Source organism: Pseudophryne corroboree, unplaced genomic scaffold (genome assembly GCF_028390025.1).
Source record: "Pseudophryne corroboree isolate aPseCor3 unplaced genomic scaffold, aPseCor3.hap2 scaffold_423, whole genome shotgun sequence".
In the NCBI taxonomy this organism is placed as follows: Eukaryota; Metazoa; Chordata; class Amphibia; order Anura; family Myobatrachidae; genus Pseudophryne; species Pseudophryne corroboree.
Genome location: NW_026970056.1, coordinates 446101 through 473142, shown reverse-complemented (window position 1 = coordinate 473142; position 27042 = coordinate 446101). Strand labels below are relative to the sequence as shown.

At 46.8% G+C, this 27042-nt stretch overlaps 19 non-coding genes and 3 pseudogenes across 19 annotated transcripts; 15 read left to right on the top strand and 7 right to left on the bottom strand.

Moving 5' to 3' along the window:
• Window positions 1-2005: 2005 nt before the first annotated feature.
• LOC135025661 (U1 spliceosomal RNA) lies at window positions 2006-2169 on the top strand. Its single transcript, XR_010222393.1, has one exon. It is a non-coding gene; the product is annotated as a U1 spliceosomal RNA (small nuclear RNA).
• Window positions 2170-2321: 152 nt separating this feature from the next.
• LOC135025626 (U1 spliceosomal RNA) lies at window positions 2322-2463 on the top strand (annotated as a pseudogene).
• A 692-nt stretch (window positions 2464-3155) lies between these two features.
• Window positions 3156-3319, top strand: LOC135025521 (U1 spliceosomal RNA). Its single transcript, XR_010222257.1, has one exon. It is a non-coding gene; the product is annotated as a U1 spliceosomal RNA (small nuclear RNA).
• A 152-nt stretch (window positions 3320-3471) lies between these two features.
• LOC135025625 (U1 spliceosomal RNA) lies at window positions 3472-3613 on the top strand (annotated as a pseudogene).
• Window positions 3614-4305: 692 nt separating this feature from the next.
• LOC135025770 (U1 spliceosomal RNA) lies at window positions 4306-4469 on the top strand. Its single transcript, XR_010222492.1, has one exon. It is a non-coding gene; the product is annotated as a U1 spliceosomal RNA (small nuclear RNA).
• Window positions 4470-7775: 3306 nt separating this feature from the next.
• LOC135025669 (U1 spliceosomal RNA) lies at window positions 7776-7938 on the bottom strand. Its single transcript, XR_010222400.1, has one exon. It is a non-coding gene; the product is annotated as a U1 spliceosomal RNA (small nuclear RNA).
• Window positions 7939-8090: 152 nt separating this feature from the next.
• LOC135025574 (U1 spliceosomal RNA) lies at window positions 8091-8254 on the bottom strand. Its single transcript, XR_010222309.1, has one exon. It is a non-coding gene; the product is annotated as a U1 spliceosomal RNA (small nuclear RNA).
• A 674-nt stretch (window positions 8255-8928) lies between these two features.
• On the bottom strand, window positions 8929-9084 carry LOC135025692 (U1 spliceosomal RNA). The gene has a single exon (XR_010222414.1). It is a non-coding gene; the product is annotated as a U1 spliceosomal RNA (small nuclear RNA).
• A 2361-nt stretch (window positions 9085-11445) lies between these two features.
• LOC135025536 (U1 spliceosomal RNA) lies at window positions 11446-11609 on the top strand. Its single transcript, XR_010222272.1, has one exon. It is a non-coding gene; the product is annotated as a U1 spliceosomal RNA (small nuclear RNA).
• A 152-nt stretch (window positions 11610-11761) lies between these two features.
• On the top strand, window positions 11762-11896 carry LOC135025674 (U1 spliceosomal RNA; annotated as a pseudogene).
• Window positions 11897-12598: 702 nt separating this feature from the next.
• Window positions 12599-12762, top strand: LOC135025525 (U1 spliceosomal RNA). Its single transcript, XR_010222261.1, has one exon. It is a non-coding gene; the product is annotated as a U1 spliceosomal RNA (small nuclear RNA).
• Window positions 12763-12914: 152 nt separating this feature from the next.
• LOC135025668 (U1 spliceosomal RNA) lies at window positions 12915-13077 on the top strand. Its single transcript, XR_010222399.1, has one exon. It is a non-coding gene; the product is annotated as a U1 spliceosomal RNA (small nuclear RNA).
• Window positions 13078-13747: 670 nt separating this feature from the next.
• LOC135025762 (U1 spliceosomal RNA) lies at window positions 13748-13911 on the top strand. Its single transcript, XR_010222484.1, has one exon. It is a non-coding gene; the product is annotated as a U1 spliceosomal RNA (small nuclear RNA).
• A 152-nt stretch (window positions 13912-14063) lies between these two features.
• LOC135025649 (U1 spliceosomal RNA) lies at window positions 14064-14227 on the top strand. Its single transcript, XR_010222382.1, has one exon. It is a non-coding gene; the product is annotated as a U1 spliceosomal RNA (small nuclear RNA).
• A 668-nt stretch (window positions 14228-14895) lies between these two features.
• On the top strand, window positions 14896-15059 carry LOC135025555 (U1 spliceosomal RNA). The gene has a single exon (XR_010222291.1). It is a non-coding gene; the product is annotated as a U1 spliceosomal RNA (small nuclear RNA).
• Window positions 15060-15211: 152 nt separating this feature from the next.
• On the top strand, window positions 15212-15374 carry LOC135025684 (U1 spliceosomal RNA). The gene has a single exon (XR_010222410.1). It is a non-coding gene; the product is annotated as a U1 spliceosomal RNA (small nuclear RNA).
• Window positions 15375-16045: 671 nt separating this feature from the next.
• LOC135025532 (U1 spliceosomal RNA) lies at window positions 16046-16209 on the top strand. The gene has a single exon (XR_010222268.1). It is a non-coding gene; the product is annotated as a U1 spliceosomal RNA (small nuclear RNA).
• A 6627-nt stretch (window positions 16210-22836) lies between these two features.
• On the bottom strand, window positions 22837-22952 carry LOC135025740 (U5 spliceosomal RNA). The gene has a single exon (XR_010222462.1). It is a non-coding gene; the product is annotated as a U5 spliceosomal RNA (small nuclear RNA).
• A 275-nt stretch (window positions 22953-23227) lies between these two features.
• Window positions 23228-23343, bottom strand: LOC135025708 (U5 spliceosomal RNA). The gene has a single exon (XR_010222430.1). It is a non-coding gene; the product is annotated as a U5 spliceosomal RNA (small nuclear RNA).
• Window positions 23344-23629: 286 nt separating this feature from the next.
• LOC135025732 (U5 spliceosomal RNA) lies at window positions 23630-23745 on the bottom strand. Its single transcript, XR_010222454.1, has one exon. It is a non-coding gene; the product is annotated as a U5 spliceosomal RNA (small nuclear RNA).
• A 270-nt stretch (window positions 23746-24015) lies between these two features.
• Window positions 24016-24131, bottom strand: LOC135025712 (U5 spliceosomal RNA). Its single transcript, XR_010222434.1, has one exon. It is a non-coding gene; the product is annotated as a U5 spliceosomal RNA (small nuclear RNA).
• A 144-nt stretch (window positions 24132-24275) lies between these two features.
• On the top strand, window positions 24276-24438 carry LOC135025694 (U1 spliceosomal RNA). The gene has a single exon (XR_010222416.1). It is a non-coding gene; the product is annotated as a U1 spliceosomal RNA (small nuclear RNA).
• The last annotated feature ends 2604 nt before the right edge of the window (window positions 24439-27042 follow it).

The following is a 27042-nucleotide window of genomic DNA, read 5'->3' as shown; positions in this document are numbered from 1 at the left end:
CAGAAGAGCAATGCAAAATGTACAAGTGATATATGAAAATCATCTTCCATCTTGAATTTCAATGATGCATTGGGACAACAATTTGTGAGAAACATCTTCACCCATAAAGAAAGATTTTCTTAATTCCTTACCTGTGTGCTGATTAGATATCACCTTGTTTTCACATTAAACAGACTTCCCCATGAGGAAGCAGCAAGGATGCAGTGACGTTTCCTGGTGTCAACCTGTATTATTTCAGTAGACATTGAAATGAGGATGCATCTTTGATGCCTTTCCAATGAAGCAAGTTTAATTCAGTAATAGGTGAAAAACCATTCCTACAAAGGTGTTAATCAGAGACTTGGCTTTGTGGACACTTTTCAGAGAGCAAATTTGTTAGCATAAACATAAAATCAGAAAATGAAGAGCTGTTTAATCACTCAATTGGACTTTTCTGCCAGCATAATTTTTTTTCTCTGCAACTCACTGCTAAATTGTGCTTCCTAGCTGTTTTTTTATAAAATCACTTAATCAAATCTAACTCTGATTACATCAGAGAAGGCCAGGTACCCTACACCATAAGGGGGGTTTTTGAAATTTTGACTTGTCTACTTAAAGATCACCAAAATCTGATTACAAGGTCAATTACATCCCTGGGTGGGATTGAACCACCAACCTTTTGGTTAATAGCCAAACATGCTAACCGATTGCGCCACAGAGACACCTTGCGAAAGTCAATACTGACAAAGGCTAATAAGCATTCATCTAGAACGTTTCCTAGAAAAACTTTAAAAAGTCAATAATCTGGAGAATTTTTGTAAGAAACACATTGGTACTTTCCCATGATGAGTGAGTGCTTCAGGATTTCTTGCACTTACATGGGCTATTAACCAAAAGGTTGGTGGTTCAATCCCACCCAGGGATGTAATTGACCTTGTCATCAGATTTTGGTGATCTTTAAGTAGACAAGTCAAAATTTCAAACCCCCTCTTATGGTGTAGGGTACCTGGCCTTCTCTGACGTAATCAGAGTTAGATTTAATTAAGTGATTTTATAAAAAACAGCTAGGAAGCACAATTTAGCAGTGGGTTGCAGAGAAAAAAATAACATTTTAAACCTACCGGTAATTTTTTTTTCTCGTAGTCCGTAGAGGATGATGGGGACTCCGTAAGGACCATGGGGGATAGACGGGCTCCGCAGCAGACATGGGCACTTTAAGAAAGACTTTAGATCTGGGTGTGCACTGGCTCCTCCCTCTATGCCCCTCCTCCATACCTCAGTTAGAGAAACTGTGCCCAGAGGAGACGGACAGTACGAGGAAAGGATTTTTGTTAATCCAAGGTCAAGATTCATACCAGCCACACCAATCACACCGTATAACTTGTGATATACTACCCAGTTAACAGTATGAAAACAACATAGCATCAGTCCAAGACCGATGAAAACTAACATATAACCCTTATGTAAGCAATAACTATATACAAGTCTTGCAGAAGTAGACCGCACTTGGGACGGGCACCCAGCATCCTCTACGGACTACGAGAAAAAGATTTACCGGTAGGTTTAAAATCTTATTTTCTCTTACGTCCTAGAGGATGCTGGGGACTCCGTAAGGACCATGGGGATTATACCAAAGCTCCCAAACGGGCAGGAGAGTGCGGATGACTTTGCAGCACCGATTGAGCAAACAGGAGGTCCTCCTCAGCCAGGGTATCAAACTTATAGAACTTTGCAAAGGTGTTTGAACCAACTTTGACCCACTGCTTGGATGACATCACCATATGCAAATCCATCTGCGGCAGGCCTTCCCCCAGGAATGCTTGCACTAGTTGTTGCATTTGGTTTGTTGTTTGGGGGTGCTTCAGTATTAGGCAGCCTTCTGCCCTCCCATGTTCATCTGAAAATATGTGTTCTCCCTGCAGTTGTTGTCCCCAGATGAGAGTTCCCTTGTGCTGCCTCAGTTGAATCTCCTTTACTTGACAGAGATGTGCCTGAGCAGCGGCCCTCCCCAGCCCTATCCCAAATCATACTTATTTTGCATAGGAGATACCATGGTCATGAAGATTGTTCTCCCAGGGTTAGGTTAATTCATTGCATTCTGGGTATGCTGACCCCTGTGATTTCCCCAAATGTGGGAAACTCAACTGCATTATTTGTGGTAGTGGGGGACTGTGTTTGTGCTTTCCTCTGGTCAGCTCTGGTAAAAGTCAGATTTCTTTGTCTCAGATCTTCCTCTAGCCTTGTTCTTCTTTCGAGAGTTCCCTTGTGCTGCCTCAGTTGGATCTCCTTCACTTGACAGGGGGGTGCCCGAGCAGCGACCCTCCCCAGCTCTAGCCCAACTCCTACTTACCTGCCAGGTGAGATACTATGATCATGAAGATGCTTCTCCCAGGGCAAGGCTCACCCATTGCACTCTGGGTGTGCTGCCCCTGCGATTTCCCCAAATGTGGGAAACTTGACTGCATAATTTGTGTTTCCCCTGGTCGGCTCTCATATAATTCAGATCTCTTTGTCTCAGGTCTCTCTCCAGCCTAGTTTGCTGTCTGTTTCCACTTCTTTTTTCTTGAGCCCCTCCCTTCTATACCCTTGTGCACTATCCTGACTTCTCCCGTCTGCTTACTTTGTGCCTTCCAACGCACAATACAAACTACAGGTAGTGCTGCAGGGCCCACACCCTTTTACTTGCTTTACAGAGCAGCTCTGGAGCTGTTACAGTGCCCAGCTGCTGCAAGAAATCAGCTTGAATGCTTCAGGGGCTGGGGCATAGCCAACATGAGCCCCACACCGAAGGAGGGTGGAGGTGTTTAATGCGAACTAGGGGTCATCCAAGCGCCGCAAAAGGCCGCCATGCCCTGCACACCCCTTTATTCTTTTCATATGCAGACGAGGGTTGAAGCCAACTTTGACCCACTGCTTGGATGACATCACCATATTCAAATCCATCTGCTGCAGGCCTTCCCCCAGGAATGCTTGCACTAGTTGTTGCATTTGGTTTGTTGTTTGGGGGTGCTTCAGTATTAGGCAGCCTTCTGCCCTCCCATGTTCATCTGAAAATATGTGTTCTCCCTGCAGTTGTTGTCCCCAGATGAGAGTTCCCTTGTGCTGCCTCAGTTGAATCTCCTTTACTTGACAGAGATGTGCCTGAGCAGCGGCCCTCCCCAGCCCTATCCCAAATCATACTTATTTTGCATAGGAAATACCATGGTCATGAAGATTGTTCTCCCAGGGTTAGGTTCATTCATTGCATTCTGGGTATGCTGACCCCTGTGATTTCCCCAAATGTGGGAAACTCAACTGCATTATTTGTGGTAGTGGGGGACTGTGTTTGTGCTTTCCTCTGGTCAGCTCTGGTAAAAGTCAGATTTCTTTGTCTCAGATCTTCCTCTAGCCTTGTTCTTCTTTCGAGAGTTCCCTTGTGCTGCCTCAGTTGGATCTCCTTCACTTGACAGGGGGGTGCCCGAGCAGCGACCCTCCCCAGCTCTAGCCCAACTCCTACTTACCTGCCAGGTGAGATACTATGATCATGAAGATGCTTCTCCCAGGGCAAGGCTCACCCATTGCACTCTGGGTGTGCTGCCCCTGCGATTTCCCCAAATGTGGGAAACTTGACTGCATAATTTGTGTTTCCCCTGGTCGGCTCTCATATAATTCAGATCTCTTTGTCTCAGGTCTCTCTCCAGCCTAGTTTGCTGTCTGTTTCCACTTCTTTTTTCTTGAGCCCCTCCCTTCTATACCCTTGTGCACTATCCTGACTTCTCCCATCTGCTTACTTTGTGCCTTCCAACGCACGATGCAAACTGCAGGTAGTGCTGCAGGGCCCACACCCTTTTACTTGCTTTACAGAGCAGCTCTGGAGCTGTTACAGTGCCCAGCTGCTGCAAGAAATCAGCTTGAATGCTTCAGGGGCTGGGGCATAGCCAACATGAGCCCCACACCGAAGGAGGGTGGAGGTGTTTAATGCGAACTAGGGGTCATCCAAGCGCCGCAAAAGGCCGCCATGCCCTGCACACCCCTTTTTTCTTTTCATATGCAGACGAGGGTTGAAGCCAACTTTGACCCACTGCTTGGATGACATCACCATATGCAAATCCATCTGCTGCAGGCCTTCCCCCAGGAATGCTTGCACTAGTAGTTGCATTTGGTTCGTTGTTTGGGGGTGCTTCAGTTTTAGGCAGCCTTCTGCCCTCCCATGTTCATCTGAAAATATGTGTTCTCCCTGCAGTTGTTGTCCCCAGATGAGAGTTCCCTTGTGCTGCCTCAGTTGAATCTCCTTTACTTGACAGAGATGTGCCTGAGCAGCGGCCCTCCCCAGCCCTATCCCAAATCATACTTATTTTGCATAGGAGATACCTTGGTCATGAAGATTGTTCTCCCAGGGTGAGGTTCATTCATTGCATTCTGGGTATGCTGACCCCTGTGATTTCCCCAAATGTGGGAAACTCGACTGCATTATTTGTGGTAGTGGGGGACTGTGTTTGTGCTTTCCTCTGGTCAGCTCTGGTAAAAGTCAGATTTCTTTGTCTCAGATCTTCCTCTAGCCTTGTTCTTCATTCGAGAGTTCCCTTGTGCTGCCTCAGTTGGATCTCCTTCACTTGACAGGGGGTGCCCAAGCAGCAATCCTCCACAGCTCTAGCCCAACTCCTACTTACCTGCCAGGTGAGATACTATGATCTTCACTGTTAGGGCAATCAGGATGTGGAATTCCCTGCCAGGGAAGGTGGTAATGGCGGACTCTGTAATTGGATTTAAAAAAGGAATGGATACATTTCTGAATGAAAAAGCTATCCAAGGTTATAATACTTAAAATATCAACATGGTTAATCCGGGGGTAACATGAGTTGTAGTAGTTAACTAGTCATAAAACATTATTCAGCAAGTATGTAGAATCATCACAACTTAAAACAGGTTGAACACGATGGGCAATTTGCCTCTTTTCAACCTCAAAAACTATATTACTATATGTTACTATATTACTATGTTACTGTAGTATACAGAACACCACAATGTAATGAGCAGTGATAGTGAGCACTGATGAGGATACTAGAACTGACACTGAGCAGCAAGATGCAGCACTGGACTATTAGTAATGTACTGTAGTATGCTGAGCACCACAATGCAGCACAAGACAATGAGCAGTGATACTGAGCACTGATGAGGATACTACTGAGAACTGACACTGAGCAGGAGAGACACACTACTAGTATTACTGAGCAGCAATAAGTAACCACTGATACTGAGCACTGATATTGAGATTTCCACTGAGAGAACATAGCCACGTCCTCTCCGCTCCCTCTTCAATGCACGAGTAAAAATGGCGGCAACGCGCAGCTCTTTATATGAAATCCGAATCTCGCGAGAATCCGACAGCGGGATGATGACATTTTCCCTTGTTCAGGTTTTCCGAGTCAGGCGGGAACAACCGAGCCTGCCTCGGACCAGTGTAAACCACGTGGAGTTCGTGGGGAATTCGGTTCTCGGAGAACCGAACCCGCTCCTCTCTACCTTATACCCATATATTTTTTTATTTTCAATCTAAGCCCCTGCAGTTTTCTGTAAGCATCTGCTTCGCTATGATGATCAACAAGTCACAAGGGCAAACACTCAGGGCTTGAGGCGTAGATCTTAGGACCAGCTGCTACAAGCATGGCAGAGGTGTCACTATCACTGGTGACACCCAGAGAGGTGGCGAAGGAGATTGTAATGCAGTGCGCGCAGATAAGCAGCGCAATGGTAAAAAGGAGGCATGGTTTCATAGGTAGGGGCGTGGCCTGGTGGTGTGAATCTACATTTTGTTGCTCCGGGTGTCCCGGGGGTTGGGGGCTGCACCCGGGGACTAGTGTGTGAGCGGTGCTGGCTCCTGCACAGTGACAGGACATGGCCACCCAGCATGACGCCTCCCTTCTTGACCAATCTGTAATTGCAGTCGCACTGCAGTTCAGCGTGATCATAAAAAATGGTGTAGCCTCCTGCTGGTGCAGACTGTATGTGCGCGCAGGAAGCCGCCACCATTTTTGTGATCACAGCGGCTGAATGTGATGTCATACAGCCGCTGTGACCACGCCCCCTGTGTCTCCTCCGTTGCAGACCCCATTTTGAAGCCTTGCCCCCGCACCGCTCCATCCCTGACTTGGAAATGGAGTGTTGCTGACCTCCCTCTCCCCCCCTGCCCCGATTGACAGGCAGAGGCGATCGCATTCTCTGCGGGGTGCCGCAGAAAATGCAGGCACATGCGTATGCTCTTAGCAATTTTTGCAGTTGGATCGCTTACTGTGATTGCAATCCAACCTGAATCAGGCCCTATTACCTATCACAATGCGCTGCGGGCAGTACAAAATTGGTTTAATATGGGAGAAAAAACCCCAGACCTGTGCTCCTTAACTGTACCTGGTGGCTCGTGGAGCGGCTGCCCAGTAATCAGTGTCCACGCCAGTGCGCACACGGTCCACCCCCTACGGCCACGCTCCCCTTCATCAGCGGCCTCGTGATCCGGAAGGGCGGTGCGTGTGTGACTGACCTTAGGAAGAAACCGGAGCCTCCGCTGCAGTGACCCAGCAACCAGGGCACGGGAGTATACAGCGCCGCTGGGAGTGATGAAGCTGCAGTAAAGATGTCTATTAGACCTAGCCTGCTGCAGCCCTTGTAGATTCTCATAAAAAAAGTTCTTATTTTCTTGTCAAAATTAATAGCTAAGAATAGGCTGCCTGAGGCAGGCCCCTGTTAAGTGGCCTGCTACTGAAGGCACCAACTACAAACTGAGCTCCCTGTTCATGGAAGCGGGGTTATAGAGGAGAATGCGCTGAGCATCTTGGGAACAGTCAAAAGCTTTGAGCCGGTTGGTGCCTCAGATCAAGATCCTACTCTACACCCCAATGTGAATCCTTGTGGAGTCCAGTGTACCCCACAGAAGAAATTAATGTGTCACACCCATTGGCAGCAACCTTAGAATAGCTGCTGATGGGCACAATTGAGAAAGGAAGGGGGGGGGGGGACATTTGAATCCAGCACATAGATGCAATTCAAATATGTAATTTGAACCTTCCTATTTTAAAATATAATGGATGAACTTCACCCTGTGATAACAATCTTCATGATATAGAGATCTCATATGCAAAATAAGTATGAGTTGGGATAGGGCTGGGGAGGGTGGCTGCTCGGGCAAGCCCCTCCCCCGTCAAGTTAAGGAGATTCAACTGAGGAAGCACAAGGGAACTCTCGTCTGGGGACAACAACTGCAGGGAGACCACATTTTTTCAGATGAACATGGGAGGGCGGAAGGCTGCCTAATACTGAAGCACCATCAAATATCAAACCATATGCAATAACTAGTACAAGTATTCCTGGGGGAAGGTCTGCAGGAGACGAATTTGCATACGGTGATGTCATCCAAGCAGTGGGCCAAAGTTGGCTGGAACCCTCATCTGCATATGAAAAGAGAAAAGGGTTATGCAGGGCATGGCGGCCTTTTGCGGCGCTTGGATGACCCCTAGTTCGCATTAAACACCTCCACCCTCCTTCGGTGTGGGGCTCATGTTGGCTATGCCCCAGCCCCTGAAGCATTCAAGCTGATTTCTTGCAGCAGCTGGGCACTGTAACAGCTCCAGAGCTGCTCTGTAAGGCAAATAAAAGGGTGTGGGCCCTGCAGCACTACCTGTAGTTCGCATTGTGCGTTGGAAGGCACAAAGTAAGCAGACGGGAGAAGTCAGGATAGTGCGCAAGGGCATAGAAGGGAGCGGCTCAAGAAAAGAGAAGTGGAAACAGACAGCAAACTAGGCTGGAGAGAGACCTGAGACAAAGAGATCTGAATTATACGAGAGCCGACCAGGGGAAACACAAATTATGCAGTCAAGTTTCCCATATTTGGGGAAATCGCAGGGGCAGCACACCCAGAGTGCAATGGTTGAGCCTTGCCCTGGGAGAAGCACCTTCAAGATCATAGTATCTCACCTGGCAGGTAAGTAGGAGTTGGGCTAGAGCTGGGGAGGGTCGCTGCTCGGGCACCCCCCTGTCAAGTGAAGGAGATCCAACTGAGGCAGCACAATGGAACTCTCGAAAGAAGAACAAGGCTAGAGGAAGATCTGAGACAAAGAAATCTGACTTTTACCAGAGCTGACCAGCGGAAAACACAAACACAGTCCCCAACTACCACAAATAATGCAGGCGAGTTTCCCACATTTGGGTAAATCACAGGGGTCAGCATACCCAGAATGCAATGAATGAACCTCACCCTGGGTGAACAATTTTCATGACCATGGTGTCTCCTATGCAAAATAAGTATGATTTGGGATAGGGCTGGGGAGGGCCGCTGCTCAGGCACATCTCTGTCAAGTAAAGGAGATTCAACTGAGGCAGCACAAGGGAACTCTCATATGGTGACAACAACTGCAGGGAGAACACATATTTTCAGATGAACATGGGAGGGCAGAAGGCTGCCTAATACTGAAGCACCCCCAAACAACAAACCAAATGCAACAACTAGTGCAAGCATTCCTGGGGGAAGGCCTGCAGCAGATGGATTTGCATATGGTGATCTTATCCAAGCAGTGGGTCAAAGTTGGCTTCAACCCTCATCTGCATATGAAAAGAGAAAAGGGGCGTGCAGGGCATGGCGGCCTTTTGCGGTGCTTGGATGACCCCTAGATCGCATTAAACACCCCCACCCTCCTTTGGTGTGGGGCTCATGTTGGCCATGCCCCATCCCATGAAGCATTCAAGCTGATTTCTTGCAGCAGCTGGGCACTGTAACAGCTCCAGAGCTGCTCTGTAAGGCAAGTAAAAGGGTGTGGGCCCTGCAGCACTACCTGTAGTTTGCATTGTGCATTGGAAGGCACAAAGTAAGCAGACGGGAGGAGAAGTCAGGATAGTCCACAAGGGTATAGAAGGGAGGGGCTCAAGAAAAAAGAAGTGGAAACAGAGAGCAAACTAGGCTGGAGAGAGACCTGAGACAAAGAGATCTGAATTATACGAGAGCCGACCAGAGGAAACACAAATTATGCAGTCAAGTGTCCCACATTTGGGGAAATCGTAGGAGCAGCACACCCAGTGTGCAATGGGTGAGCCTTGCCCTGGGAGAAGCACCTTCCTGATTATAGTATCTCACCTGGGTGTGCTGCCCCTGCGATTTCCCCAAATGTGGGAAACTTGACTGCATAATTTGTGTTTCCCCTGGTCGGCTCTCATATAATTCAGATCTCTTTGTCTCAGGTCTCTCTCCAGCCTAGTTTGCTGTCTGTTTCCACTTCTTTTTTCTTGAGCCCCTCCCTTCTATACCCTTGTGGACTATCCTGACTTCTCCTCCTGTCTGCTTACTTTGTGCCTTCCAATGCACAATGCAAACTACAGGTAGTGCTGCAGGGCCCACACCCTTTTACTTGCCTTACAGAGCAGCTCTGGAGCTGTTACAGTGCCAAGCTGCTGCAAGAAATCAGCTTGAATGCTTCAGGGGCTGGGGCATGGCCAACATGAGCCCCACACCGAAGGAGGGTGGGGGTGTTTAATGCGAACTAAGGGTCATCCAAGCGCCGCAAAAGGCCGCCATGCCCTGCATACCCCTTTTCTCTTTTCATATGCAGATGAGGGTTCCAGCCAACTTTGGCCCAATGCTTGGATGACATCACTATATGCATATCCGTCTTCTGCAGACCTTCCCCCAGGAATGCTTGTACTAGTTGTTGCATTTGGTTTGTTGTTTGGGGGTGCTTCAGTATTAGGCAGCCTTCTGCCCTCCCATGTTCATCTGAAAATATGTGTTCTCACTGCAGTTGTTGTCCCCAGATGAGAGTTCCCTTGTGCTGCCTCAGTTGAATCTCCTTTACTCTAAAACTTGTAAAACTTAGCAAAAGTGTTTACTAAATAGCTGCTCGGCAAAGTTGCAATGCCGAGACTCCCCGACCAGCTGCCCAGGATGAACCCACCTTTCTAGTAGAATGGGTCTTCACCTAATTCAGTAACGGCAATCCTGCCGTGGAATGAGCATGCTGAATCTTACCACAGATCCAGCGCATAATTGTCTACATGGAAGCAGGACACCCAATCCTGTTGGGAGCATACAGGACAAACAGAGCCTCTGTTTTCCTAATCTGAACCGTTCTGGTGACATAAATTTTCAAAGTTCTGACCACAGCCAGAGACTTTGACTCAACGAAGGTGTCAGTGGCCAAAGGCACCATGTGGAAAGATGAACCACCTTCGGCAGAAATAGTTGACGTGTCCTCAATTCTGCTCTATCTTCATGAAATATCAAATAAAGGCTCTTGTGATACTGCATGGTTTGTACTGTTTTCCATGTGCTCCCAGATCTTTCAAGCAAGAAGCATGGTCAAGAAAGTTCTGTTTGAAAAGAAACAACATTTACTGTCATTGTTATAGAATTTGGGAGAAAAAACAAGAAGAAATCTGCACTGTTGACGCACTGGACAGAATGAATGAATCATAAAATATAACCTTTATTAAGTATGTATTAAAATTGGATAAATATTAATATTATTATCCCAAACTGCAGTGAAACATAAAGGTTAAAATCACAGAACTAACATACATGTGCATAAGAAGAATAAAGAGATGTGAAAAAAAGGTTTAAAAAGCGTGTCCGTGTGTGATTATTTTTGAAGGCACAACCCTGGCGGGGTTGTTTATATAGATATATATGTTGCTAATAATCACTTTCTAGCGTAATGTTATTAAATAGCTGTTAGTATCTATGTCGTCAGGTACCACTGGGTCGTATCCTATATACTCCTGTGGGAAACTTGACTGCATAATTTGTGTTTCCCCTGGTCGGCTCTCGTATAATTCAGATCTCTTTGTCTCAGGTCTCTCTCCAGCCTAGTTTGCTGTCTGTTTCCACTTCTCTTTTCTTGAGCCGCTGCCTTCTATGCCCTTGTGCACTCTCCAGACTTCTCCTGTCTGCTTACTTTGTGCCTTCCAACGCACAATGCAAACTACAGGTAGTGCTGCAGGGCCCACACCCTTTTACTTGCCTTACAGAGCAGCTCTGGAGCTGTTACAGTGCCCAGCTGCAGCAAGAAATCAGCTTGAATGCTTCAGGGGCTGGGGCATAGCCAACATGAGCCCCACACCGACGGAGGGTGGAGGTGTTTAATGCAAACTAGGGGTCAGCCAAGCGCCGCAAAAGGCCGCCATGCCCTGCATGCCCCTTTTCTCTTTTCATATGCAGACGAGGGTTGAAGCCAACTTTGACCCACTGCTTGGATGACATCACCATATGCAAATCCATCTGCGGCAGGCCTTCCCCCAGGAATGCTTGCACTAGTTGTTGCATTTGGTTTGTTGTTTGGGGGTGCTTCAGTATTAGGCAGCCTTCTGCCCTCCCATGTTCATCTGAAAATATGTGTTCTCCCTGCAGTTGTTGTCCCCAGATGAGAGTTCCCTTGTGCTGCCTCAGTTGAATCTCCTTTACTTGACAGAGATGTGCCTGAGCAGCGGCCCTCCCCAGCCCTATCCCAAATCATACTTATTTTGCATAGGAGATACCATGGTCATGAAGATTGTTCTCCCAGGGTTAGGTTCATTCATTGCGTTCTGGGTATGCTGACCTCTGTGATTTCCCCAAATGTGGGAAACTCAACTGCATTATTTGTGGTAGTGGGGGACTGTGTTTGTGCTTTCCTCTGGTCAGCTCTGGTAAAAGTCAGATTTCTTTGTCTCAGATCTTCCTCTAGCCTTGTTCTTCTTTCAAGAGTTCCCTTGTGCTGCCTCAGTTGGATCTCCTTCACTTGACAGGGGGGTGCCCGAGCAGCGACCCTCCCCAGCTCTAGCCCAACTCCTACTTACCTGCCAGGTGAGATACTATGATCATGAAGTTGCTTCTCCCAGGGCAAGGCTCACCCATTGCACTCTGGGTGTGCTGCCCCTGCGATTTCCCCAAATATGGGAAACTTGATTGCATAATTTGTGTTTCCCCTAGTCGGCTCTCATATAATTCAGATCTCTTTGTCTCAGGTCTCTCTCCAGCCTAGTTTGCTGTCTGTTTCCACTTCTTTTTTCTTGAGCCCCTCCCTTCTATACCCTTGTGCACTATCCTGACTTCTCCTCCTGTCTGCTTACTTTGTGCCTTCCGATGCACAATGCAAACTACAGGTAGTGCTGCAGGGCCCACACCCTTTTACTTGCCTTACAGAGCAGCTCTGGAGCTGTTACAGTGCCAAGCTGCTGCAAGAAATCAGCTTGAATGCTTCAGGGGCTGGGGCATGGCCAACATGAGCCCCACACCGAAGTAGGGTGGGGGTGTTTAATGCGAACTAAGGGTCATCCAAGCGCCGCAAAAGGCCGCCATGCCCTGCATACCCCTTTTCTCTTTTCATATGCAGATGAGGGTTCCAGCCAACTTTGGCCCACTGCTTGGATGACATCACTGTATGCAAATCCGTCTTCTGCAGACCTTCCCCCAGGAATGCTTGTACTAGTTGTTGCATTTGGTTTGTTGTTTGGGGGTGCTTCAGTATTAGGCAGCCTTCTGCCCTCCCATGTTCATCTGAAAATATGTGTTCTCCCGGCAGTTGTTGTCCCCAGATGAGAGTTCCCTTGTGCTGCCTCAGTTGAATCTCCTTTACTTGACAGAGATGTGCCTGAGCAGCGGCCCTCCCCAGCCCTATCCCAAATCATACTTATTTTGCATAGGAGATACCATGGTCATAAAGATTGTTCTCCCAGGGTTAGGTTCATTCATTGCATTCTGGGTATGCTGACCCCTGTGATTTCCCCAAATGTGGGAAACTCAACTGCATTATTTGTGGTAGTGGGGGACTGTGTTTGTGTTTTCCTCTGGTCAGCTCTGGTAAAAGTCAGATTTCTTTGTCTCAGATCTTCCTCTAGCCTTGTTCTTCTTTCGAGAGTTCCATTGTGCTGCCTCAGTTTGATCTCCTTCACTTGACAGGGGGGTACCCGAGCAGCGACCCTCCCCAGCTCTAGCCCAACTCCTACATAACTGCCAGGTGAGATACTATGATCATGAAGGTGCTTCTCCCAGGGCAAGGCTCACCCATTGCACTCTGGGTGTGCTGCTCCTGCGATTTCCCCAAATGTGGGAAACTTGACTGCATAATTTGTGTTTCCCCTGGTCGGCTCTTGTATAATTCAGATCTCTTTGTCTCAGGTCTCTCTCCAGCCTAGTTTGCTGTCTGTTTCCACTTCTCTTTTCTTGAGCCGCTGCCTTCTGTGCCCTTGTGCACTCTCCTGACTTCTCCTGTCTGCTTACTTTGTGCCTTCCAACGCACAATGCAAACTACAGGTAGTGCTGCAGGGCCCACACCCTTTTACTTGCCTTTCAGAGCAGCTCTGGAGCTGTTACAGTGCCCAGCTGCTGCAAGAAATCAGCTTGAATGCTTCAGGGGCTGGGGCATAGCCAACATGAGCCCCACACCGACGGAGGGTGGAGGTGTTTAATGCGAACTAAGGGTCATCCAAGCGCCGCAAAAGGCCGCCATGCCCTGCATACCCCTTTTCTCTTTTCATATGCAGATGAGGGTTCCAGCCAACTTTGGCCCACTGCTTGGATGACATCACCGTATGCAAATACGTCTTCTGCAGACCTTCCCCCAGGAATGCTTGTACTAGTTGTTGCATTTGGTTTGTTGTTTGGGGTGCTTCAGTATTAGGCAGCCTTCTGCTCTCCCATGTTCATCTGAAAATATGTGTTCTCCCTGCAGTTGTTGTCCCCAGATGAGAGTTCTCTTGTGCTGCCTCAGTTGAATCTCCTTTACTTGACAGAGATGTGCCTGAGCAGCGGCCCTCCCCAGCCCTATCCCAAATCATACTTATTTTGCATAGGAGATACCATGGTCATGAAGATTGTTCTTCCAGGGTGAGGTTCATTCATTGCATTCTGGGTATGCTGACCCCTGTGATTTCCCCAAATGTGGGAAACTCGACTGCATTATTTGTGGTAGTGGGGGACTGTGTTTGTGCTTTCCTCTGGTCAGCTCTGGTAAAAGTCAGATTTCTTTGTCTCAGATCTTCCTCTAGCCTTGTTCTTTTTTTGAGAGTTTCCTTGTGCTGCCTCAGTTGGATTTCCTTCACTTGACAGGGGGGTGCCCGAGCAGCGACCCTCCCCAGCTCTAGCCCAACTCCTACTTACCTGCCAGGTGAGATACTATGATCAGGAAGGTGCTTCTCCCAGGGCAAGGCTCACCCATTGCACTCTGGGTGTGCTGCTCCTACGATTTCCCCAAATGTGGGACACTTGACTACATAATTTGTGTTTCCTCTGGTCGGCTACTCGTATAATTCAGATCTCTTTGTCTCAGGTCTCTCTCCAGCCTAGTTTGCTGTCTGTTTCCACTTCTCTTTTCTTGAGCCCCTGCCCTTGCCCTTGTGCACTCTCCTGACTTCTCCTGTCTGCTTACTTTGTGCCTTCCAACGCACAATGCAAACTACAGGTAGTGCTGCAGGGCCAACACCCTTTTACTTGCCTTACAGAGCAGCTCTGGAGCTGTTACAGTGCCCAGCTGCTGCAAGAAATCAGCTTGAATGCTTCAGGGGCTGGGGCATAGCCAACATGAGCCCCACACCGACGGAGGGTGGAGGTGTTTAATGCGAACTAAGGGTCATCCAAGCGCCGCAAAAGGCCGCCATGCCCTGCATACCCCTTTTCTCTTTTCATATGCAGATGAGGGTTCCAGCCAACTTTGGCCCACTGCTTGGATGACATCACCGTATGCAAATCCGTCTTCTGCAGACCTTTTCCCAGGAATGCTTGTACTAGTTGTTGCATTTGGTTTGTTGTTTGGGGGTGCTTCAGTATTAGGCAGCCTTCTGCTCTCCCATGTTCATCTGAAAATATGTGTTCTCCCTGCAGTTGTTGTCCCCAGATGAGAGTTCCCTTGTGCTGCCTCAGTTGAATCTCCTTTACTTGACAGAGATGTGCCTGAGCAGCGGCCCTCCCCAGCCCTATCCCAAATCATACTTATTTTGCATAGGAGATACCATTGTCATGAAGATTGTTCTCCCAGGGTGAGGTTCATTCATTGCATTCTGGGTATGCTGACCCCTGTCATTTCCCCAAATGTGGGAAACTCGACTGCATTATTTGTGGTAGTGGGGGACTGTGTTTGTGCTTTCCTCTGGTCAGCTCTGGTAAAAGTCAGATTTCTTTGTCTCAGATCTTCCTCTAGCCTTGTTCTTTTTTCGAGAGTTTCCTTGTGCTGCCTCAGTTGGATCTCCTTCACTTGACAGGGGGGTGCCCGAACAGCGACCCTCCCCAGCTCTAGCCCAACTCCTACTTACCTGCCAGGTGAGATACTATGATCAGGAAGGTGCTTCTCCCAGGGCAAGGCTCACCCAATGCACTCTGGGTGTGCTGCTCCTACGATTTCCCCAAATGTGGGACACTTGATTACATAATTTGTGTTTCCTCTGGTCGGCTCTCGTATAATTCAGATCTCTTTGTCTCAGGTCTCTCTCCAGCCTAGTTTGCTGTCTGTTTCCACTTCTCTTTTCTTGAGCCGCTCCCTTCTATGCCCTTGTGCACTATCCTGACTTCTCCCGTCTGCTTACTTTGTGCCTTCCAACGCACAATGCAAACTACAGGTAGTGCTGCAGGGCCCACACCCTTTTACTTGCTTTACAGAGCAGCTCTGGAGCTGTTACAGTGCCCAGCTGCTGCAAGAAATCAGCTTGAATGCTTCAGGGGCTGGGGCATAGCCAACATGAGCCCCACACCGAAGGAAGGTGGAGGTGTTTAATGCAAACTAGGGGTCATCCAAGCGCCGCAAAAGGCCGCCATGCCCTGCACACCCCTTTTTTATTTTCATATGCAGACGAGGGTTGAAGCCAACTTTGACCCACTGCTTGGATGACATCACCATATGCAAATCCATCTGCTGCAGGCCTTCCCCCAGGAATGCTTGCACTAGTAGTTGCATTTGGTTTGTTGTTTGGGGGTGCTTCAGTGTTAGGCAGCCTTCTGCCCTCCCATGTTCATCTGAAAATATGTGTTCTCCCTGCAGTTGTTGTCCCCAGATGAGAGTTCCCTTGTGTTGCCTCAGTTGAATCTCCTTTACTTGACAGAGATGTGCCTGAGCAGCGGCCCTCCCCAGCCCTATCCCAAATCATACTTATTTTGCATAGGAGATACCATGGTCATGAAGATTGTTCTCCCAGGGTGAGGTTCATTCATTGCATTCTGGGTATGCTGACCCCTGTCATTTCCCCAAATGTGGGAAACTCGACTGCATTATTTGTGGTAGTGGGGGACTGTGTTTGTGCTTTCCTCTGGTCAGCTCTGGTAAAAGTCAGATTTCTTTGTCTCAGATCTTCCTCTAGCCTTGTTCTTCTTTCGAGAGTTCCCTTGTGCTGCCTCAGTTGGATCTCCTTCATTTGACAGGGGGTGCCCGAGCAGCAATCCTCCACAGCTCTGGCCCAACTCCTACTTACCTGCCAGGTGAGATACTATGATCTTCACTGTTAGGGCAATCAGGATGTGGAATTCCCTGCCAGGGAAGGTGGTAATGGCGGACTCTGTAATTGGATTTAAAAAAGGAATGGATACATTTCTGAATGAAAAAGCTATCCAAGGTTATAATACTTAAAATATCAACATGGTTAATCCGGGGGTAACATGAGTTATAGTAGCTAACTAGTCATAAAACATTATTCAGCAAGTATGTAGAATCATCACAACTTAAAACAGGTTGAACACGATGGGCAATTTGCCTCTATTCAACCTCAAAAAATATGTTACTATATGTTACTATATTACTATGTTACTGTAGTATACAGAACACCACAATGTAATGAGCAGTGATAGTGAGCACTGATGAGGATACTAGAACTGACACTGAGCAGCAAGATGCAGCACTGGACTATTAGTAATGTACTGTAGTATGCTGAGCACCACAATGCAGCACAAGACAATGAGCAGTGATACTGAGCACTGATGAGGATACTACTGAGAACTGACACTGAGCAGGAGAGACACACTATTAGTATTACTGAGCAGCAATAAGTAACCACTGATACTGAGCACTGATATTGAGATTTCCACTGAGAGAACATAGCCACGTCCTCTCCGCTCTCTCTTCAATGCACGAGTAAAAATGGCGGCAACGCGCAGCTCTTTATATGGAATCCGAATCTCGAGAGAATCCGACAGCGGGATGATGACATTTTCCCTTGTTCAGGTTTTCCGAGTCAGGCGGGAACAACCGAGCCTGCCTCGGACCAGTGTAAACCACGTGGAGTTCGTCGGGAATTCGGTTCTCGGAGAACCGAACCCGCTCCTCTCTACCTTATACCCATCAATTTTTTTATTTTCAATCTAAGCCCCTGCAGTTTTCTGTAAGCATCTGCTTCGCTATGATGATCAACAAGTCACAAGGGCAAACACTCAGGGCTTGAGGCGTAGATCTTAGGACCAGCTGCTACAAGCATGGCAGAGGTGTCACTATCACTGGTGACACCCAGAGAGGTGGCGAAGGAGATTGTAATGCAGTGCGCGCAGATAAGCAGCGCAATGGTAAAAAGGAGGCATGGTTTCATAGGTAGGGGCGTGGCCTGGTGGCCTGAATCTACATTTTGTTGCTCCGGGTGTCCCGGGGGTTGGGGGCTGCACCCGGGGACTAGTGTGTGTGCGGTGCTGGCTCCTGCACAGTGACAGGGCATGGCCACCCATCATGACACCTCCATTCTTGACCATGCTGTAATTGCAGTCGCACTGCAGTTCAGCGTGATCATAAAAAATGGTGTAGCCTCCTGCTGGTGCAGACTGTATGTGCGCGCAGGAAGCCGCCACCATTTTTGTGATCACAGCGGCTGAATGTGATGTCATACAGCCGCTGTGACCACGCCCCCTGTGTCTCCTCCGTTGCAGACCCCATTTTGAAGCCTTGCCCCCGCACCGCTCCATCCCTGACTTGGAAATGGAGTGTTGCTGACCCCCCTCTCCCCCCCCCCGCCCCGATTGACAGGCAGAGGCGATCGCATTCTCTGCGGGGTGCCGCAGAAAATGCAGGCACATGCGTATGCTGTTAGCAATTTTTGCAGTTGGATCGCTTATTGTGATTGCATTCCAACCTGAATCAGGCCCTATTACCTATCACAATGCGCTGCGGGCAGTACAAAATTGGGTTAATATAGGAGTAAAACTCCCAGACCTGTGCTCCTTAACTGTACCTGGTGGCTAGTGGAGCGGCTGCCCAGTAATCAGTGTCCACGCCAGTGCGCACACGGTCCACCCCCTACGGCCACGCTCCCCTTCATCAGCGGCCTCGTGATCCGGAAGGGCGGTGTGTGTGTGACTGACCTTAGGAAGAAACTGGAGCCTCCGCTGCAGTGACCCAGCAACCAGGGCACGGGAGTATACAGCGCCGCTGGGAGTGATGAAGCTGCAGTAAAGATGTCTATTAGACCTAGCCTGCTGCAGCCCTTGTAGATTCTCATAAAACAAGTTCTTCTTTTCTTGTCAAAATTAATAGCTAAGAATAGGCTGCCTGAGGCAGGCCCCTGTTAAGTGGCCTGCTACTGAAGGCACCAACTACAAACTGAGCTCCCTGTTCATGGAAGCGGGGTTATAGAGGAGGATGCGCTGAGCATCTTGGGAACAGTCAAAAGCTTTGAGCCGGTTGGTGCCTCAGATCAAGATCCTACTCTACACCCCAATGTGAATCCTTGTGGAGTCCAGTGTACCCCACAGAAGAAATTAATGTGTCACACCCATTGGCAGCAACCTTAGAATAGCTGCTGACGGGCACAATTGAGAAAGGAAGGGGGGGGGGGACATTTGAATCCAGCACATAGATGCAATTCAAATATGTAATTTGTACCTTCCTATTTTAAAATATAATGGATGAACCTCACCCTGTGAGAACAATCTTCATGATCAAGAGATCTCATATGCAAAATAAGTATGAGTTGGGATAGGGCTGGGGAGGGTGGCTGCTCGGGCAGCCCCTCCCCCGTCAAGTTAAGGAGATTCAACTGAGGACGCACAAGGGAACTCTCGTCTGGGGACAACAACTGCAGGGAGACCACATCTGTTCAGATGAACATGGGAGGGTGGAAGGCTGCCTAATATTGAAGCACCATCAAATATCAAACCATATGCAACAACTAGTACAAGCATTCCTGGGGGAAGGTCTGCAGAAGACGGATTTGCATACGGTGATGTCATCCAAGATGTGGGCCAAAGTTGGCTGGAACCCTCATCTGCATATGAAAAGAGAAAAGGGGCATGCAGGGCATGGCGGCCTTTTGCGGTGCTTGGATGACCCCTAGTTCGCATTAAATACCCCCACCCTCCTTTGGTGTGGGGCTCATGTTGGCCATGCCCCATCCCCTGAAGCATTCAAGCTGATTTCTTGCAGCAGCTGGGCACTGTAACAGCTCCAGAGCTGTTCTGTAAGGCAAGTAAAAGGGTGTGGGCCCTGCAGCACCACCTGTAGTTCGCATTGTGCGTTGGAAGGCACAAAGTAAGCAGACGGGAGGAGAAGTCAGGATAGTGCGCAAGGGCATCCTTTTCTCTTAGTCCGTAGAGGATGCTGGGGTCACATTAAGAACCATGGGGTATAGACGGGATCCGCAAGAGACATGGGCACTTTAAGACTTTCAAAGGGTGTGAACTGGCTCCTCCCTCTATGCCCCTCCTCCAGACTCCAGTTATAGGAACTGTGCCCAGGGAGACGGACATTTCGAGGAAAGGATTTATTGTTAAACTAAGGTGAGCATCTTACCAGCTCACACCTTAAGCATGCCGCAGAACGTGGCATTCAACAGAACACAAGCCAACGGCATGAACAATTGCAGCAAAAAGCTGACCAGAACCATAACATAACATGTGTATAACCACAAGTAATAACTGCAGACACAGTATGGACTGGGACGGGTGCCCAGCATCCTCTACGGACTAAGAGAAAAGGATTTACCGGTAGGTATTAAAATCCTATTTTCTCATACGACCTAGAGGATGCTGGGGTCACATTAAGAACCATGGGGTTATACCAAAGCTCTTGAACGGGTGGGAGAGTGCGTACGACTCTGCAGCACCGAATGACCCAACTTGAGGTTATCATCAGCCAAGGTATCAAACTTGTAAAACTTAGCAAAAGTGTTTACTAAATAGCTGCTCGGCAAAGTTGCAATGCCGAGACTCCCCGACCAGCTGCCCAGGATGAACCCACCTTTCTAGTAGAATGGGTCTTCACCTAATTCAGTAACGGCAATCCTGCCATGGAATGAGCATGCTGAATCTTACCACAGATCCAGCGCATAATGGTCTACATGGAAGCAGGACACCCAATCCTGTTGGGAGCATACAGGACAAACAGAGCCTCTGTTTTCCTAATCTGAACTGTTCTGGTGACATAAATTTTCAACGTTCTGACCACAGCCAGAGACTTTGACTCAACGAAGGTGTCAGTGGCCAAAGGCACCATGTGGAAAGATGAACCACCTTCGGCAGAAATTGTTGACGTGTCCTCAATTCTGCTCTATCTTCATGAAAGATCAAATAAAGGCTCTTGTGATACTGCATGGTTTGTACTGTTTTCCATGTGCTCCCAGATCTTTCAAGCAAGTAGCATGGTCAAGAAAGTTCTGTTTGAAAAGAAACAACATTTACTGTCATTGTTATAGAATTTGGGAGAAAAAACAAGAAGAAATCTGCACTGTTGACGCACTGGACAGAATGAATGAATCATAAAATATAACCTTTATTAAGTATGTATTAAAATTGGATAAATATTAATATTATTATCCCAAACTGCAGTGAAACATAAAGGTTAAAATCACAGAACTAACATACATGTGCATAAGAAGAATAAAGAGATGTGAAAAAAAGGTTTAAAAAGCGTGTCCGTGTGTGATTATTTTTGAAGGCACAACCCTGGCGGGGTTGTTTATATAGATATATATGTTGCTAATAATCACTTTCTAGCGTAATGTTATTAAATAGCTGTTAGTATCTATGTCGTCAGGTACCACTGGGTCGTATCCTATATACTCCCTTCACTCAATAGGGGTTACCTCCCGGGAAGCCATCCCCATTGGCGAATTTGTGGGGGTGATTGAGTATAACCGGTAAGCTAACCTCCAATTTGTGGGGTGCTTAGGTAGATGGGGATCACTTATTTCTCTGTGTCCCCTAAGACTATATTCCTAAATTCAATACCACAGGGGGATAGCTTTCTATATCGGATAAGGAATCACTTGATAGGGAAATCTCTATGCATCATGGAAAGATCATATTTATTAATATCCAAACTAAAAAAATGATGAATAGCTTTAATTTAGCTGTTTAGATATAGTTAATTGGCGAGATATACCAACAGGTGCGGTTGCCTTAAGGAATATGGCAATTCCAATATAAATAGCAGCCCTCCTTCATATAATCAGCCAGATCTTATTAAATCTGGTCCAGATATAGCCGTTCAGATATACTTAATTGACAACATATATCAATCGGTGGGGTTGCCTTAAGGAATATAGCAATTCCAATTCTCATATAAATAGCAACCTTCCTTCATATATTCAGCCAGATCTTATTTAATCTGATCTAGGCGTAGGCAATAATGCTTTCCTTAGAGGTATAGCCACCTCAATTCTTATTAGGAAGCAAAGTGTCTGTCATAATGGTTTATCCAATTCATCTAAGAAATAATATATTCCATGTGTCAGAGATTCATTACTCTCTATTTACACTGTTAAAGAGTTAATTCTTATTATGTTACAGTGTAATGAAATTATCATATAGGGAGATGTGGCAATTCCATGTGCTATATATATAATAACCCTTAGTGGTCCAGATTCCACAATGAGGAATTTTCTTATAAACCGCTGAAACACACAGCTGTTTGACTGACTTCCAAATATATCTATCTCACTTTGTAACAGTCTTATGATAGAGAAACTGTTACATATTCGGTCACTTAGTTATCTAAAGGTAAACAGACTCAGTGTGAGGGTAATATAATATATCAAATGCGCTGTCAATAATCGTGGTAACTGGTGTAATAATGTGGTATATTGAGTATGCTAGTAAGGCATATAACTGCTCTCCAGCCTTTAAGTGTTACCAATCAATTTGTTACACTGTAAAGGATTTATGGTGTCCTGTTAGGACATGCAGCTGCTAGGCTGACTCAAAGATTTATCCATTTGTAACAATTATGTAACAGTTATATACATGTTACTGGTATTACATAGAAATAGTATGACACAGGCCAGCAGTCCCATGTGTCTAGATTCCACAATAGGAGATTTTCTTTGTCTTATAAACTGCTGGAACACACAGCTGCTAGACTGACTTCAAATATATATATTACTTTGTAACAGTCTTATAGTAAAGAGACTGTTACACACTGTCATTTAGTTATCTCAAGGTTAGCAGATTCTGTGTGAGGATAGTGTTCTGTTAGAACATGCAGCTGCTAGGCTGACTCATAGAAAATGTATCCATTTGTAACAAATGACACATACAGCATTAAATTAATATCTATAGCAGCCCATGTGACATCTCTACTCTTATCATAATTGTCTGGTTATTGCCAATCTGGACAGCAGGAGTGATATATATTCACTAGTCCCAATATCCCATCATATAAATATACCCACACTGATATACTTTCTTATCAAGAGTTATTAGTAGCTATCTGTATGCACTTTAGACATTGTATCTGCTAAGTGACATCATATCTAGTGTATTCCTTTCTTATAGCTCAGCTTCTATTCCCTATTAGTGGAGACTAACAGCTAACATCATAATCATATATTTTTGTTTTATAACATTTCACATGAGTCAAATACACGCGGACACGCCGTGCCCTACACGTGTGTTTCACTGCATCTATGGCAACTTACATTAAAGCTAACAAGAAAGCACACTCGTTCTGTCTTTAAACTGATAAAAGAAACCCCAATAATATGGGGCATGCAAAAATTGAGATAAAACTCAGTTTTGCTCCTCTCCACGGAAATCTTTAATAAAAGGCGAAATATTTGTTAGTTCTGAAGAGAAACCAGAGCATGACCAAGATTCCACCTGTCGCCTGAGTGCCATGCCAGCAGTTCTCATTGAGCTCAAAGTGAGCACCCAATTTGAAAGAAAGATAGCAGATTTCTCACCAGGCTTCCCCTAGCTATAAACATGGTTTGTACTCTTTTCCATGTGTTCCCTGATCTTTCAAGCAATTAGTATAGTCAAGAAAGTTCTGTTTGAAAAGAAACAAACATTTACTGTCATTTCTATGCAAATGAGCTTACATTAAAGCACACTCGTTCTATCTTTAAACAGATAAAATAAAACCCCAATAAGATGGGGAATGCAAAATTTGAGATAAAACTCAGTTTTGCTCCTCTCCACGGAAATCTTTAGTAAAAGGCGAAAGATTTGTTCGTTCTGAAGAGAAACCAGAGCATGACCAAGATTCCACCTGTCGCCTGAGTGCCATGCCAGCAGTCCTCATTCAGCTCAAAGTGAGCACCCAATTTGAAAGAAAGAAAGCAGATTTCTCACCAGGCTTCCCCTTGCTATAAGCATGGTTTGTACTCTTTTCCATGTGCTCCCAGATCTTTCAAGCAAGTAGCATGGTCAAGAAAGTTCTGTTTGAAAAGAAACAGACATTTACTGTCATTGTTATACAAATAAACTTACATTAAAGCCAACAAGAAAGCACACTCATTCTGTCCTTAAACTGATAAAAGAAACCCCAATAATATGGGGCATGCAAAAATTGAGATAAAACTCAGTTTTGCTCCTCTCCACGGAAATCTTTAATAAATGGCGAAAGATTTGTTCATTCTGAAGAGAAACCAGAGCATGACCAAGATTCCACCTGTCGCCTGAGTGCCATGCCAGCAGTCCTCATTCAGATCAAAGTGAGCGCCCAATTTGAAAGAAAGCAGATTTCTCACCTGGCTTCTCCTTGCTATAAGCATGGTTTGTACTGTATTCCATGTGCTCCCAGATCTTTCAAGCAAGTAGCATGGTCAAGAAAGTTCTGTTTGAAAAGAAACAAACATTTACTGTAATTTCTATGCAAATGAGCTTTCATTAAAGCACACTCATTCTATCTTTAAACCGATAAAAGAAAATCCAAAAAGATGGGGCATGCAAAAATTGAGGTAAAACTCAGTTTTGCTCCTCTCCACGGAAATCTTTAGTAAAAGGCGAAAGATTTGTTCGTTCTGAAGAGAAGCCAGAGCATGACCAAGATTTTCATCTGAAAATATGTGTTCTCCCTGCAGTTGTTGTCCCCAGATGAGAGTTCCCTTGTGCTGCCTCAGTTGAATCTCCTTTACTTGACAGAGATGTGCCTGAGCAGCGGCCCTCCCCAGCCCTATCCCAAATCATACTTATTTTGCATAGGAGATACCATGGTCATGAAGATTGTTCTCCCAGGGTGAGGTTCATTCATTGCATTCTGGGTATGCTGACCCCTGTGATTTCCCCAATGTGGGAAACTCGACTGCATTATTTGTGGTAGTGGGGGACTGTGTTTGTGCTTTCCTCTGGTCAGCTCTGGTAAAAGTCAGATTTCTTTGTCTCAGATCTTCCTCTAGCCTTGTTCTTCTTTCGAGAGTTCCCTTGTGCTGCCTCAGTTGGATCTCCTTCACTTGACAGGGGGTGCCCGAGCAGCAATCCTCCACAGCTCTAGCCCAACTCCTACTTACCTGCCAGGTGAGATACTATGATCTTTACTGTTAGGGCAATCAGGATGTGGAATTCCCTGCCAGGGAAGGTGGTAATGGCGGACTCTGTAATTGGATTTAAAAAAGGAATGGATACATTTCTGAATGAAAAAGCTATCTAAGGTTATAATACTTAAAATATCAACATGGTTAATCCGGGGGTAACATGAGTTATAGTAGCTAACTAGTCATAAAACATTATTCAGCAAGTATGTAGAATCATCACAACTTAAAACAGGTTGAACACGATGGGCAATTTGCCTCTATTCAACCTCAAAAACTATGTTACTATATGTTACTATATTACTATGTTACTGTAGTATACAGAAAACCAAAATGCAATGAACAGTGATAGTGAGCACTGATGAGGATACTAGAACTGACACTGAGCAGCAAGATGCAGCACTGGACTATTAGTAATGTACTGTAGTATGCTGAGCACCACAATGCAGCACAAGACAATGAGCAGTGATACTGAGCACTGATGAGGATACTACTGAGAACTGACACTGAGCAGGAGAGACACACTACTAGTATTACTGAGCAGCAATAAGTAACCACTGATACTGAGCACTGATATTGAGATTTCCACTGAGAGAACATAGCCACGTCCATTCCGCTCTCTCTTCAATGCACGAGTAAAAATGGCGGCAACGCGCAGCTCTTTATATGGAATCCGAATCTCGCGAGAATCCGACAGCGGGATGATGACATTTTCCCTTGTTCAGGTTTTGCGAGTCAGGCGGGAACAACCGAGCCTGCCTCGGACCAGTGTAAACAACGTGGAGTTCGTGGGGAATTCGGTTCTCGGAGAACCGAACCCGCTCCTCTCTACCTTATACCAATCAATTTTTTTATTTTCAATCTAAGCCCCTGCAGTTTTCTGTAAGCATCTGCTTCGCTATGATGATCAACAAGTCACAAGGGCAAACACTCAGGGCTTGAGGCGTAGATCTTAGGACCAGCTGCTACAAGCATGGCAGAGGTGTCACTATCACTGGTGACACCCAGAGAGGTGGCGAGGGAGATTGTAATGCAGTGCGCGCAGATAAGCAGCGCAATGGTAAAAAGGAGGCATGGTTTCATAGGTAGGGGCGTGGCCTGGTGGCCTGAATCTACATTTTGTTGCTCCGGGTGTCCCGGGGGTTGGGGGCTGCACCCGGGGACTAGTGTGTGAGCGGTGCTGGCTCCTGCACAGTGAAAGGGCATGGCCACCCAGCATGACGCCTCCCTTCTTGACCATGCTGTAATTGCAGTCGCACTGCAGTTCAGCGTGATCATAAAAAATGGTGTAGCCTCCTGCTGGTGCAGACTGTATGTGCGCGCAGGAAGCCGCCACCATTTTTGTGATCACAGCGGCTGAATGTGATGTCATACAGCCGCTGTGACCACGCCCCCTGTGTCTACTCCGTTGCAGACCCCATTTTGAAGCCTTGCCCCCGCACCGCTCCATCCCTGACTTGGAAATGGAGTGTTGCTGACCCACCTATCCCCCCCCGCCCCGATTGACAGGCAGAGGCGATCGCATTCTCTGCGGGGTGCCGCAGAAAATGCAGGCACATGCGTATGCTCTTAGCAATTTTTGCAGTTGGATCGCTTATTGTGATTGCAATCCAACCTGAATCAGGCCCTATTACCTATCACAATGCGCTGCGGGCAGTACAAAATTGGGTTAATATAGGAGAAAAACCCCCAGACCTGTGCTCCTTAACTGTACCTGGTGGCTAGTGGAGCGGCTGCCCAGTAATCAGTGTCCACGCCAGTGCGCACACGGTCCACCCCCTACGGCCACGCTCCCCTTCATCAGCGGCCTCGTGATCCGGAAGGGTGGTGTGTGTGTGACTGACCTTAGGATGAAACCGGACCCTCCGCTGCAGTGACCCAGCAACCAGGGCACGGGAGTATACAGCGCCGCTGGGAGTGATGAAGCTGCAGTAAAGATGTCTATTAGACCTAGCCTGCTGCAGCCCTTGTAGATTCTCATAAAACAAGTTCTTCTTTTCTTGTCAAAATTTATAGCTAAGAATAGGCTGCCTGAGGCAGGCCCCTGTTAAGTGGCCTGCTACTGAAGGCACCAACTACAAACTGAGCTCCCTGTTCATGGAAGCGGGGTTATAGAGGAGAATGCACTGAGCATCTTGGGAACAGTCAAAAGCTTTGAGCCGGTTGGTGCCTCAGATCAAGATCCTACTCTACACCCCAATGTGAATCCTTGTGGAGTCCAGTGTACCCCACAGAAGAAATTAATGTGTCACACCCATTGGCAGCAACCTTAGAATAGCTGCTGACGGGCACAATTGAGAAAGGAAGGGGGGGGGGGGGACATTTGAATCCAGCACATAAATGCAATTCAAATATGTAATTTGTACCTTCCTATTTTAAAATATAATGGATGAACCTCACCCTGTGAGAACAATCTTCATGATC